Raw genomic sequence first — 14,266 nt, forward strand, 5'->3', positions numbered from 1 at the left:
CTGATGGAACTTAATGGCATTCAGACAACCAGTTGTGTGATATGTCCAAATCCTAGTGATTCAAAATTACATATACGTTATATATGGCAACTAAGATGTCACAGAACAACCTGCAGAGTCACCAACAGTTCAGTCTCTGATGAATCTAGCTAGTACTCCAGAAACGAGGGGCAACAGCCAAACTCTTGACAAGGAATCGAGTATTCTAGTCTAGATTCATATTGGAGTAGATCATAAGGCAAAATGATCTCATCGTAATCAAGATGTATCTAAGTAAGAAAAAGACGCCCACCGTGAACTCTACAGCCAACAGCGCCCAATGGGAATCAAACGAGCTCCATGACAAATAAGCATTGCGTTGCCAATCATCGTGCCCCATTTCTTTGGATATTCCACATCACCCAACTGAGATATCACACATGCATTAACATCCATCAACTGTATTTGATTTTTGAATAAACATGGCTGCAGAGATGAGTGAAAAGCTGAAAACAAAAGGATTGCAGAATCTCAGTATGCAACATGTTGTTATTACAGACTACATAATTAAAAATAAAAATGCAGCTTCAAAAGCAAAAATACGAGGATATCGCATAGGCAAATTTCGGAAACTGCAGTTCACAAATACAGTAGTACAGTACTATAGTGCATATCACAAGCAGGGTCGTATGAAGAATGATGGATTATCTCACTACGCATCATAATCAGACAGCCAATTCAGAATCAACTGCATGGTGGACTGATACCGCTGTCACTAGCAGGAAGCAAAAATCCGATGCAGCAGCAGCACACAAGTGGGTATTTATTCGAGCAGAACCAGAATGGCATAAGAAGGTGATAGCGATCTGCGTGGCAGGTCGAGACGAGAAGGGTCGTTGCAGATAGAGTCAGGGGCTCAGGGCACAGGCATCTGGCACTAGGAGGCAGCATCAACTGGAACGGGTTGGATTTCGCTGGAAACAATGCAAGAAAAGAGACGAGTTGTAAGCATGAAACATGATGGTAATAGACTATATGTGCTTATGGCGAGCGGGCAGGAGCAGGACTGACCTGTCGTCGGTCGTTGTGATCACTTGGGAGCTCTCTTTGGTGTCATCAGGCTGAGGTTCGGTTGCTTCCTCTTCAACACCGGATCCGACGACATCTCCCAGGCCATGGTACTTTCGGTCCTCCTTCAGTCGCAGCACGGCCTTATTGGGATGTTGGTTGACTTCCGCTTGCAGCATATTAAATCCTGCCACCTTGCAGCCGCGACCAAGTGAAATCTCCTTGAGTCTTGGAAGGTGCTTGATACCAATAATCCCTGACTCTAGCTTCAGATATTCGATATGGATGCTTTCCACGAAGGGTGAGGCGTCTTCCTCAAATGTCACCTCTGTCAATCCTTCTGGTTGAGAAAGAACAAGTTTCCTGAGACCTGGGAATGCTCCAGTTCTGAATGTTAGTTTCTCCCCACTATATGCCCTTCTAAAAAGCTGAATGAGCATAAGGTTGGGCAGCGCCCGAAGTATCTCCAAGTCCTCTAGGTAGGTCCATTCTAAGTACACCTTGACCAACTGCCCAAGATCCCCAAACCAAGCGGGTGTAGTCCCTATCTTTCCAATCAACTTTAGGCTCCTTAGCAGCGGGGGAGGGGAGAGAGAAGAATCTAGCCACTTAAGTGTTCCAACACTAAGGTAACCAGAATCACTATGCACATAGATAGAACGAAGAGAGGAGAGCTTCTCAAGGGCTTTGCAAAAGGCCTCGCATTTTCCCTTTGCTGCCCATCTTGTCGCCACGCTTAATTTTCTTAGTTGACTTAGTTCACCCAACTCTTCAATTGCTTTCATACTAGTGCCTCTGAGGTCCACAACCTCTAGGATCTGCAGCGCTTTTAGGTTGCCGATTCCTCTTGGCATCCGCACACCTGGTACTCGTAAATAAGAAAAAGAGCTAGAGAAGACTAGATGTGCCTCAGCAATCATTTCATTGCGGTATTCAGAATCAACTGGGGGTGTGAACATTATGGGCAGGTGCAATATGTTGTTAAAACATTCCAACTTGTGCCTTGGGTTGAAATTATCCATAATATCTTTATATTTGCTACAGCGGAGGATTCGCAGACTCTGGAGTTTAGTGACCTCAGTTGCTAGTGCTGAAATACAACTGCCTCTTAGGTCCAGGACTTGTAAGCTCTGTAATTTTCCGATAGATCTAGGAAGTGCATAAATATTTGAATGACTATATCTTGGACCATCATACTGAGCATTCACATATTTCAAGTGGCGCAATAATCCTATGTTGTTAATATCTTTTTGCGCGATTTTGAACTGTGCATCCTTAACATCCAAGGTTCTTAACATCCTCAACTCAGGTGAACAAAGTGAAGGTGCGGGCTTCATTGGTCTCTCACCAAAGGAAGTTAATGATCGGACACAGCTCCAACTAGTACTCCAGGTACATTACCTTCTGTTGAGTAAACAAAATTCTCCTCTTTGGATATCGAGATTATTGTATCGCGCACGATATCATGAACACGGCAGCTCTTAACAACTCCTTCTATATTCACTCTTGCTGGTAGAGTCATGCTTCGGCTGATTAGCTGCTGAAAGTAACTTTCTCCAACTTCCTCAGCTGTTACTCGACCCTGGCAGTAACCAGCCCCTCTTCAATCCACCTATCTACCAGACGCCTCCTTTTAATTTCAAAGTCCTCAGGAAAAATGCTTAGGTATAGAAAGCATGGCTTGAGATGAGATGGCAAATGATTGTAACTAAGGGTTACTATCCTTCGCACAGGTTCAAGGTCTGGGTTGTTCTCAACCTCTGAAGAGAGCTGCTTATTAAATTTCTCCCACTCCTCTATCTTCTTACTAGCAAGGATGCCTCCTACTGTGAGAATCATTAGAACTGCATGCCTTTGCTATAGCAGCATCACGTGTTAATTGTAACTATGATCCGACTACCTTTGCTTTTGTTGCTTAGAGAAGCAAACTTATTAATCCAATTCCATGCTTCAATGGTCCACAAGTCATCAAGAATAACAAAATACATTTTATCCTTTAGCCCTTGTGTGAGGTAGCTGGCAAGGTCATTTACATGCAATCCCTTTCCTTCAAGTTGTTTCAAGCATCTCTTCAATGATTCATCGCCCAACAGTTGCCTAATCATATCTTTCAGAAGCTCTATCTTCAAAAATGATTGTGATACAGTGATCCATGCACGGCATGTGAAGTTCTTTGCAATGTCTTCCTTGGTTTCATATATCTTCCTGGCAAGAGTAGTTTTACCCAAACCTCCCATGCCGACCACTGACATCACACGTGCATGTCCATCATCGTCACGAACTTCTTGTATCATCTCAAGCAACTTCTTCTTGGGTTCATCAAAGCCTACAAGCTGTGCTTCATCGATGTTGCTAGCCGAGTGGTTGCGAATATCTTCCAAGTAGGACTCTGTCTCGTCCATGGTGGTGTTGGATGCCTCTGTCTTGATTAAGTGGTAGCGTGTGTTCCTCTTGCTCACTTCTTCAACTCTTGCCTTGAGATCGCGGATCTGGACAGCAATCTGGTGACGGTCTTTGAGCTTCATCATCTGTTGTGACAGGCTTCGGCTTCCCACATGTACTGTGAACTCGGTAAGGCAATCCTCAATGTCATATGACAGATCTCGTACTTGCTTTGCCCAGACCTTCACCAGTTTATCTTTTTTCTTGGTTACTTCAGGGGCTACCAAGAACGCTTGCATAGTTTCTAGTTCATCTTTCATGAACCTGCCGGTCAAATTAGGTTCAAGAAGAAATGTATCATTTTCCAACTTTTGGAACTGTCACAACTTTTATATTACACTTAAAAATACATATTGATCACTCGGACAAATGCACAGGAACTGATTCGAGCGACTAGATGAAAACGTCGCTGCTACTCGTGCGTTTCTGCATGCATGCGCCGGACCAGAGCTAGCTTGAGCAAGGGAACCTTGCTTGCCGCCCAAATGGCATGCATGGGGCAAGCTAAGGAAAAGTTTGCTGCTTGCTATTAGGATGAGACGACGAGTGAACTAGCTAGCTAGCTTGCCAGAGGAGAGCAAAGCAAAGCTGTAAAGCCTGTTCGGAGGGGCTCCGGCAGCTCCAGCTCTGGGGCTGTAGCACCACTGTGGAGGAGCCGCCCGAGCCTCTGAGGGCGCGTTTGGCCAGGCTCCCGCCGGCTCTGGCTCCCACACTGAAGCGCAACTGTAGCGCGCAGGATCAGCTGGAGCCGGAGGAGCCAAAAAAACGAGCTTCTCCGGCTCCGGCGCTGTCAGTGAGAGAGGAAAGGATGAGAGAGAAAAACGGCTCCGGTGAACAGTGTCGCTACAGGAGATGAATAGGGGAGGAGTCAGAGGAGCTGGAGCCGCTCGGAGCCCGGCCAAACGGGCTCTAAATCACAGCTCCTCTGGCTCTGTTGGTTTCGCAGTGCAATTTCGAGAGAGCCGGGGCCCTAATGGGAGCCGCTACAGTCACCAACAGCGTTTAACAGGACCGAGGCATGAGGAGCCGGAGCCCCTGGAGCCACGCCCAACATTGCCTTATTTTGATTGCCTACGAATACAAACTACAGTAGGTACTAGCCTCGCTCGCTAACACGCCCAAGTTCTTCATGCAACCCAAGGAACAACTTAGCTATAGCTAGTGAAAGCCTAAAAGGAATATTAGAGCATCTCCGAGAGACTCTCAATATCCTTCCTACGTGCTAGGAATAGAGATTTTGATGAAAAACTACCCTCCAACAGCTTTTTTAAATGATCATCCAAATATAGCAATCTTCTATTCCGGATTTTTTGTTAGCCAAAAATAGAAGATGAGAATGGCTCTATAGAGTGTGCATGAGATATAGAAAAACTGTTGGAGAGTGAAAAGATATAGAAAACGAATTTTATACAAATGACTCTTTAAATGATGATTTAGAGAGTGAGATTTAGAAGGCTCTTAGAGATGCTCTCAGTCGATCGAGAGTAATTAACGGATCGGAGACGAAGACGGATGGATCGTACATACGTACCAGATCTCCATCTGCACCCCCATGAGCAGGCTCATCTCTTCCGAGGCAGCCGCGGCGGCCTTGCTGACGGCGCTCCCCAGCATGGACCTCGCCATGCTCAGCACCATCTCCGCCATATCGCTCAATCTCGCCGACCAGCCTGTTTCTGATCTATCTCTACCAGCTGAGAGCTGGCTCAGCTAGTAGAGGATCGGAAGAAGCTCGCAACAGGGGGCGGTGACTCGAGAGATCGAGATGCACTGGTCAAGTCATGTCTTGCCGTCTTGGTGGCTTTATTGTCTGTAGTTGTAAGTTGCAATTCAAGCACGTCCAATAATTGCCAGCGAATGGCCCCGGCCACCTGGCCTCCACACGAATAATGGCTGCCGTACCGATATTTTTGTATATCCACCGGCAGTGGCGGGGGCATATTTAAATTTGGTTGGTAGCTGGTGTGTTTCTAAACTTGTGTAATTCGTAAAAAAAAAAAAAAAAAAAAAAAAAAAAAAAAAAAAAAAAACTCTATGGTATGTTACTTCCTCCGTAAAAAAAACTATATTTTGTGATTCAAAAATTGTTCCAAAAAAACATGAAGTTTTAGCCCTTAAAACAATAGGTTTTGTCATATCAACTTGAAATTATGATTTGCATGCCTCCATACATTCCTTTGAAATTTGTCCTAAAATATAAGGAATTTGGGAAAAATATATATTGTTTACTAAATACAAATATGTTATTCAGTACTTGCAATTAGTAAATTAAATGAGGGGTACATTTAGTAAATTAAATGAGGGGTACATGCATTTTTGTACGTGGAAACTGAGAAGTCCACCCTTATTTTAATAGATTAGTAAATTATAAATGAGGGGTGCATGCATTTATTGCACTCTCCCTTATTTTGTCTAATAATGACTATATGTTTCAGGATTGAGGGAGTAGGTATATAAATAAATAAATAAACAAACAGTACACATGTATAATTTATGCTAGCTAAAATTCTTTATCTGAGTTGTTATTGTAAATCAAGCGAGGATAATGGATTGGTTGTTATTGTAAATCATAAATCAAGTGGGGATAATGGATTGGTTGTTATTGTATAAAATAAATAAATAGTACACGTGTATAATTTATGCTAGCTAAAATTCTTTTGTATACATAGCCATTTGCAATAGTACACATGTTGGTATAATAATGTATATAGGCCCACTACCATTGGTATAGGTCGAGGCTGGCGAACATGAGGCACACCCGAGCTAGGGTATGTCATCAGATGTGGTGGTTAAGTAACCTAGCGCGAGGAGATTAGACACTGACTTCTATGGGATACAATAGTCATTCTCTTGTTATTTCCTTCTAACTAACTAGGAACCGATGGCCGTCTATGTAACCCTACTCCCGGTGTATATAAAGCGGGGTAGGGGGCTCCCAGTCGGTACCTTCACAATACTCAGCAACCCCTTATAAACTCAAGCATGCGAGATAAAGATATCTACTCTAAACACTATCGGAAACCGGCACTTTGCCGAGTGCCGGAGGCTTTGCCGAGTGTATTTTATCAGGCACTCGGCAAAGACGGTCTTTGCCGAGTGCCAAATAAAAAACACTCGACAAAGATGGCTTTGCCGAGTGTTTTTTTCTGGCACTCGGCAAAGATGTATTTTACCGAGTGCTATTTTTCGGCACACGGCAAAATGCGTCTTTGCCGAGTGCCTTTTTTTGGCACTCGGCAAAGATGTATTTTGCCGAGTGCCTTTGTTTTGGCACTTGGCAAAGAGGCATTTTGCCGTGTGCATTTTTTTTTGGCCCTCGGCAAATAATTTTTTCAAAGTAATTTTTGAGGCCCTAAATGAATTCAAATGAAAAAGTTTTCAACTACAAAGTTGTATAACTTCTCAAGATCTACAAAGTTTATTTTGGTCATTTCTTTATTTGACAAAGCGACAATAACGTTGTTCATAAAATCTACATCTCTCTCATATCTCTCATATTAGTTTTATCAAAGTACAAGAGAGATATATAAAATTTATGAACAATGTTACTACCACTAGGTTGGATGAACAAATGACCAAAATAAACTTTGTAGATCTTGAGAAGTTATGAAATTTTGTAGTTGGCAACATTTTGATTTGAAATCATCTTGTCATGCAAAAACGACGTTTGAATTTGAAAATTTGAAAATTTGAATTTTTCAAAAGACGTCGGATGGAAAAACTTCCTAAATGAAAATTGTAGATCTCCAAAAGTTATGAAACTATGTAGTTGACAACTTTTTGATTTGAAATCATCTTATCATGCAAAACTACGTTTGAATCTCTCAAATTTGAAATTCGAATTTTTCAAACGACCTCGGATGGAAAAACTTCCTAAATAAAAATTGTAGATCTCGAAAAGTTATGGAACTTTGTAGTTGACAACTTTTTGATTTCAAATCATCTTGTCATGCAAAACTACGTTTGAATCTCTCAAATTTGAAATTCGAATTTTACAAACGAGCTCGGATGGAAAAACTTCCTAAATGAAAATTGTAGATCTCGAAAAGTTATGAAACTTTATAGTTGACCACTTTTTGATTTGAATTCGTTTAGAGCCTCAAACAAGCAATTTACTCTCGGTTTAGTATAATATATGAGGATAGATAACGGAATCTAGACACAAGTGACAGTGTAGTGCAGTGGTAGAGCAGCAAACACACGAAGGAGAGGTCGTGAGTTCAAATCCCGCTGGCCGCGTTAGCCACGAATTTTGCACAAAAAATGCAACGACTTCGATGGAGACAGCGCACGCTGGCCGCTGGCAGCCTCCCCCGAAATTTTTTTTTTTTGCTATTATTTTTGGGTTTTTTCGCATTTTCATTTTGCCGAGTGCTTTTCCGGCACTCGGCGAAGTCTTTGCCGAGTGTCCGACAAAAAACACTCGGCAAAGTCTGTTTGCCGACTAAAATTCGCCGAGTGTCGTTTGCCGAGTGTTGACACTCGGCAAACCCTTTGCCAAGTGTTTTTTAGGCTTTGCCGAGTGCCAGTGAAACTGGACATAGGGTACCACGTACCTAAACTAGCATAAATCTATGTCCCGTGTGCTACCCTTATGATTCTCTATGCGCGATACGCTTTGCCGGGGTCAAAAACTAATATCAGCTATACATAATTCATACTATTTACCCACAGTTGTAGCTGTAGGGTCACAGTTGCACACATTGAATCTAAAGTCAGTAAATAGTTGTATAGGTAATCTCTCGCCATCATGTCTGCAAATTGGTGCGCCAAGGGAACATGGAGGACACTGACATGGCCCAAGATGACCTTTTCACAAGCGAAGTGGATGTCAATCTCGATATGCTTCATTCATCGATGATGAAGGGGGTTGGCCGTCATGTAGATAGCACTCATGTTGTCCCATGTAGACAATCCTTGTGATGGGATCGAGAGGTGGATCTCTAGGACTTGTCGCAGCCAGCAGCACTCAGCAACGCACGTGGGCGATCACGCGATACCACGCTTCTACGCTTGAGTGGGAGACTCTAGTCTGGCACTTAGAATAGACCAGCACACTAGGTTGTTGCCGAGGAAGATGCAAAAGTTAAAAGTGGAATGCCGCGACTCCTAGCAGTCAGTCCAGTCGGCGTTGGAGTATGCAGTTAGGGAGATAACTAGTCTAACACTAATGTGAAAGGCTCACAGAGAGGATGCCCTTCACAAATCGGAGGATCTGCTTGATCGACGCGAGATGAAGCTCGTGAAGATCATGCATGAACTGACGGACCAGCTGAACTGCATACGACAAGTTTAGTCACATCAGAATGAGGTGTTGGAGCGCACCAGTGAGGCTCTGGTACTCCAAGAGGTCACCATGGTGGCAACTTTGGAGGCCGACTGCACGTCCACTGGCATCACGGTCAAGTGGCACTGGTCCATATCCTGGGACACTAAAGGAGGTCAACAGTGTACTAGCTCGATCTATGATAGGAAGAGGCCGTCGCTGGAGCACATCACTGAGATGCCGAGGAAGTGGTGCATATCCCCAAGGTTGGTCATGGAGAACTAGTGATATGCATGAGCAGTGCCGAGGACGACGCCGTGAGGATGATGTCATTGACGTAGTAGAGCAGTAGGTAGGTGATATGGTATCCATCTATGCAAACAAAGAGAGACGCATCCGACTTGGAAGCAATGAAACTGATGATGTACATGTCCTCGGCGAAGCACTAGTTCCAAGCTTGAGATACCATACATAGATTTCTGCAGGAGATAGACATAGTTAGGGGCGGTAGGGTCGACAAAGGTTGATGGTTCTTGGCAGTATACGGTCTCCTCCAGATGGCTGTGAAAGAAGGCATTCTTTTCATCTTGCTGATGAATCGGTTGGCCAAATGGAGTATTCTTTCCCTACAAAAATGGTGGAATTCTCTTAGTGTTTCTAAGTAGTAGTAAAACACTACCACTAGTCATAGCACATGGAAATCCTTACTAGGAGGCATTTGGTAGGGAAAGTTTATACTAAATTTTGAATACTAAAATCCTAGGAGAATCCCACCTCTCTAGGAGAAGTAGAAAATTCTGGTTGTGTTTATACACCAAAGAATAGGGGCGGGAGCTAGGAATTTTGAATTTGAAAATTCAGAATGGGTGTTTGCTTAGCAAATGGCTTTTTATGTTACTGGGTGAGAATAGACTATGGCAAGATTTACCTAAGAGAAAATATTTACACAGTAAAGCCATTACTCAGGTTAGTATGAAACCAGGAGACTCACAATTCTGGTCAGGATCGATGCATATGAAAGACCAATTCTTGTTTTTTAACAGCAAGTTAGATTTTGGGTGGATCTCTAGAGTGTTAATAAATCTTTGATGTTGCCTTATCCTACTTTATATAGAATATAGAATTGTTGGACATAAAGTTGTGAATGATGTACTTGATTTGGTTCCTCTCAACGTTTCTTTACATAGAGCTTTAGTAGGGGATATATAAGTTAGCAGCATGGTTTGATCTAGTTTCAAAAGTGCCACTGCTACTATATATCCATCTAGCAGAACCAGATGGACAATGACATCTGTGGTAACACACGGATCATATTTCATATCCTTCCCGGAAGTCTCACTGTTGTGCAAGCGACACAACTTATGCCTATTTAGTATGGCTCTCGCACCGGCTTCTCCATGGAGATGCGAGTTGTAACACCACCATAACGTACTGTGTGCCCAAGATGAATAAATCAATTTGCAAACAAATGCACCATAAGAACAAACCGGCGGTGAAACTAGCAATCACAGTTGGCTCGGCGGATGATGCGCGGTGGTCTGAACCATTGTGGTTTCCACCATCGGATCATCAGACGAGCCGACGGTGGTAGAGATTTCCACCGCCGGCTCTAACGGGTGGTGCGTCCTTCCATCTTCAAACCGGTGGCGAAACTTCTTATCTCCGCCGGTTTGGATGTGTGTTGCGCATTGCATGAGTATCCAGCGGTGCTAAATGGTTACACCGGCGGTTCGGCACACGATGCGGTGGCGAAGACTGGCATTGTGTTTACTGCCAGATCATACACCGGGCCGGCTGTGAAAGTGTTTATCACCGTCGGTAGGTCACCCAGAAGGGACCTCTCAGGTCATAAACTGGTGGTGATTAAACTTTCTATAGCAGTGACACTTGCTCCAGGTGCAGAGCTGCACTAAACGCCCTCGAGTGGAGAAGCGCTTCTTGACCAGCAAAACACGGAGCCGGAGCCATTTTCGTGTATGGATAGAGAGATGAGAAAACTGACACCGCCCAAGGGTTCCGGCTCTGGCTGTTAAGCGCGCGTGGAGGAGCGCTGCCAAACGCGTTAGTTGAGCTAATTGTCAACGAAACCGCGTTCTTGTTTTTTTTTTTTGCGTTCTGCTCACTAAAATTATTTTCTTATGTATCATGAAAAAAAGGAAACGTCGTATTCGTGTATCATTAATTACCACAGTCCCGTCGCCAGCTGCAGTCTGTATACTGGACCACGAACAATTAGTTTTTCTTTTTTCAATTTCTCTGTGTGCTCAAACAAAAAATTCCCACTACGAACAAAAAAATCAGACTTCTAGAGCGAAGACCCGGCTGGAGGCCGATCCTCCACAGGGATTCTCCCCGAGCAAGGAAATTACAAGCTTCGCAGCAATCACCTGCCAGCAAAGCATAATAACGGCCTCATACCAGTCAAAGGTAGCTCAGCATACAAATCGGCCTCCCTATCGCCACCGGCTGCCAACAGCGCGCCGCGGCCGTGCGCAGCACCAGTCAACACAACCAAACGCCAACGCCACCAAGCCGGCGGAGACGTACCTACAATGGCACCACCGCGCCGCGTGTACCCGCGCGACCGCGCCTACTTCTTCCTGCTGCTCGCGCTGCTTCTCTTCTGCCCTGTGCGCCGACGAGCGGCTGCGCAGTCCCAGCCGGCGGACGAGGCGCAGCTGCTGCTCCAGATCAAGAGCGCGTGGGGCAACCCGCCAGTGCTCGCGCGATGGAAGAACGCCTCATCCCCGGGCGCCCCATGCACCTGGACATTCGTTGGGTGCAACACGGCCGGGCGCGTCACCAACCTCACGCTCGGTAGCGCCGGCGTGGCGGGCCCCTTCCTGGACGCCGTCGGCGGCTTCTCGGCCCTGACCTACCTCGACGTCTCCAACAACAGCATCTCGGGCGCATTCCCGACCGCGCTCTACCGCTGCGCTTCGCTCCGGTACCTCGACCTGTCCGAGAACAACTTCACTAGTGAGCTGCCTGCGGACATCGGCCGCCTAGGGGAGAACCTGACCACGCTGCTCCTATACGGGAACGGATTCAACGGCACCATCCCGGCGAGTCTCGGCGCGCTGACAAGGCTTCGGACCCTGTGGCTGGCCGAGAACCCGTTCCTTGCGGGCGAGCTGCCGGTGTCGTTCAATAACCTCACCAACCTTGTCAGCCTCTGGGCTTCGCAGTGCAACCTCGTCGGCGACTTCCCGAGCCATGTGCTTGAGATGAAGCAGCTGGAGGTACTGAGCCTATCCAATAACATGTTGAACGGAAGCATACCTGCGGCAGTTTGGAGGCTCAGCAAGTTGCAACAATTGTATCTGTACAGCAACAACTTCAGCGGTGATGTGGTGATTGATTACTTCGCCGCGGTGAGCTTAACGTTTATCGACCTTTCGGAGAATTATAAGCTTACTGGGGCTATCCCAGAAGTCTTCGGGACCTTGAAGAACCTCACTGACCTGTACCTCTTCAGAAACAACTTTTCTGGCGAGATACCAGTGAGCATCGGCCAGTTACCGTCACTGTCAGTATTCAGGCTTGCAAATAACAGGTTTACTGGCACGCTCCCGCCGGACCTTGGAAAGAATTCGGTTTTGCTCATTGTTGAGGCTGATTACAACGAGCTCACTGGTACCATCCCAGAAGATCTGTGCGCCAGAGGCCAGTTCAAGTACCTCACTGCCAAGGGCAACCAGTTGAACGGCTCTATCCCGGCAGGCCTCGCAAACTGCCCAACTCTGCGATACGTGGCTCTAGATGATAACAATCTCTCCGGAGATGTTCCAGAAGATTTGTGGATGGCACCGCAGCTTTATTACTTGTCACTACAGAGTAACCAGCTCACCGGGAGTCTTCCAGCCATGATGTCTAGCAACCTTGTGACATTGCGCATAGGCAACAACCAATTCAGTGGCAGCTTATGTTCGTGATGCTTAGATCAGTTGCGCTCAAGAAACTCACGGCCGACAACAACAAGTTCTCCGGCCCAATACCGGGCAGTTTTGGTGATGGGAGTAAAATTCATGAGTAGTTCTTCGACCTGGCAATGATGTCATCTAGATTCCTCTGTTCTCAAAATTATATTTTTGGATCAAAGAAACTTGGTTTCGGGTCTTATCTAGATCCAAGTTCCGTCTGAATCACTGCTAAGCCAATGGGAAACCACGCAGTAATCCAGGAAATTAGAAGCTTCCCAGCAAAGCATAACGGGCTCATACCAGTCAAAGGTAGCTCAAAGTACAAAATCACGAGTTCAAGCCGTCTGATTAATCCTGATTCGTTATCTTAGTCGGTATTCTAAACTCGTCTTGGAGCTACGACTTAATTAGACCGATAAGATTTGTGGTCCTTTGATTAATTTTTTTTTCTCGAATATGCACGAGTGTGCATATCATTGCATTAGAAGGAGTGAAGTATATAGTACAAGAGTGCCGTTACCGGCTAAAGTTTCCACGAGTGGCTACATTTTGAACTAGAACAACCCGGGATCCCTGCATGATCCAACAAAGCTAAGACTCAGCCAACAATGCCAGCTTTGTAGCTCAGGCTTCAATCCAACGATCAGCTTCCGCCTTGATAAGTTGGAGAAGCTCGCTCACAGTGGCTGTAGCATCCCGGAAGCACCTGGCGTTCCGTTCCTTCCACACCTGCCAAGAGACTGGAGCAAACAGGGAGTCCATGCCTGATCTTCGGTCTCCGTCATGCAGTGATCGCAGGCACCTCCACTCCACCAACGCAGTGTCGAGTTTGCTGCTTGAGGAAGCGGTTTCTTCCCCAGGGCGTGCAGGATGAAGTACCACAGCTCTCTGGTGAATGGCCAAGTGGCGAGGATGTGGTCGATGGTCTCCCTTTCCTGATCACATAGGTAGCACATCTCTCATGCTTCCAGCCCATGCCTGGCCCTTTGGTCGCTCGTCCAATGCCTGCGCTTGAAGGCGGGCCACAGAAAGATCTTGATCCTCAATGGAGCCCAAGTCTTCCATATGAGTCTGTGTCCCAAGAAAGGAATTGCAGGAGCATGTAGCATGTTGTATGCAGACTTGGCCAAGTATTTGCCATCTTGAGTCCACCTCCATACTGTCTTGTCCGGTGGCTCGGTCACATGTATGTTGCTCACCGTGCCCCAAAGGTGAAGATATTCAGTGAGAGCTTGCAGCGATAAACCCCAAAGGTGAATCCTTGCCTTACTGTTTGCCGTCTCCTCACTCGGTTAGGCACGAATTGGTATAGGCAGGGTGCTAAATCCGCAACTGATCCACCTGTCTTCCCAGAATCGGGTCTGTGTCCCGTCACCGATGATGATGAAGGTTGACGCTCTGAAGAAGGCCTGCACTTCCGGCGCGGTTTGGATTGGCAGCTCGGACCATGCACGGTCATGGTCTGTTCTCTGCAGCCACAACCACCTGGTCTGTAAGGCATATCCGGCTAGCTTGAGGTCACTGATTCCCAATCCTCCCAGCTGCGTTGGTTTGCAAGCTGCCGGCCACACCACCGTGCATTTGCCTC

General features: G+C 45.9%; 2 pseudogenes; one reads left to right on the forward strand and one right to left on the reverse strand.

Annotated features, from left to right (window-relative positions):
- Window positions 1–491: 491 nt before the first annotated feature.
- LOC136541317 (disease resistance protein Pik-2-like) lies at window positions 492–5,273 on the reverse strand (annotated as a pseudogene).
- Window positions 5,274–11,220: 5,947 nt separating this feature from the next.
- Window positions 11,221–13,719, forward strand: LOC136541318 (receptor-like protein kinase HSL1; annotated as a pseudogene).
- Window positions 13,720–14,266: the final 547 nt, after the last annotated feature.

The sequence above is a fragment of the Miscanthus floridulus genome, chromosome 3, assembly GCF_019320115.1.
Source record: "Miscanthus floridulus cultivar M001 chromosome 3, ASM1932011v1, whole genome shotgun sequence".
NCBI classification, from domain to species: Eukaryota; Viridiplantae; Streptophyta; class Magnoliopsida; order Poales; family Poaceae; genus Miscanthus; species Miscanthus floridulus.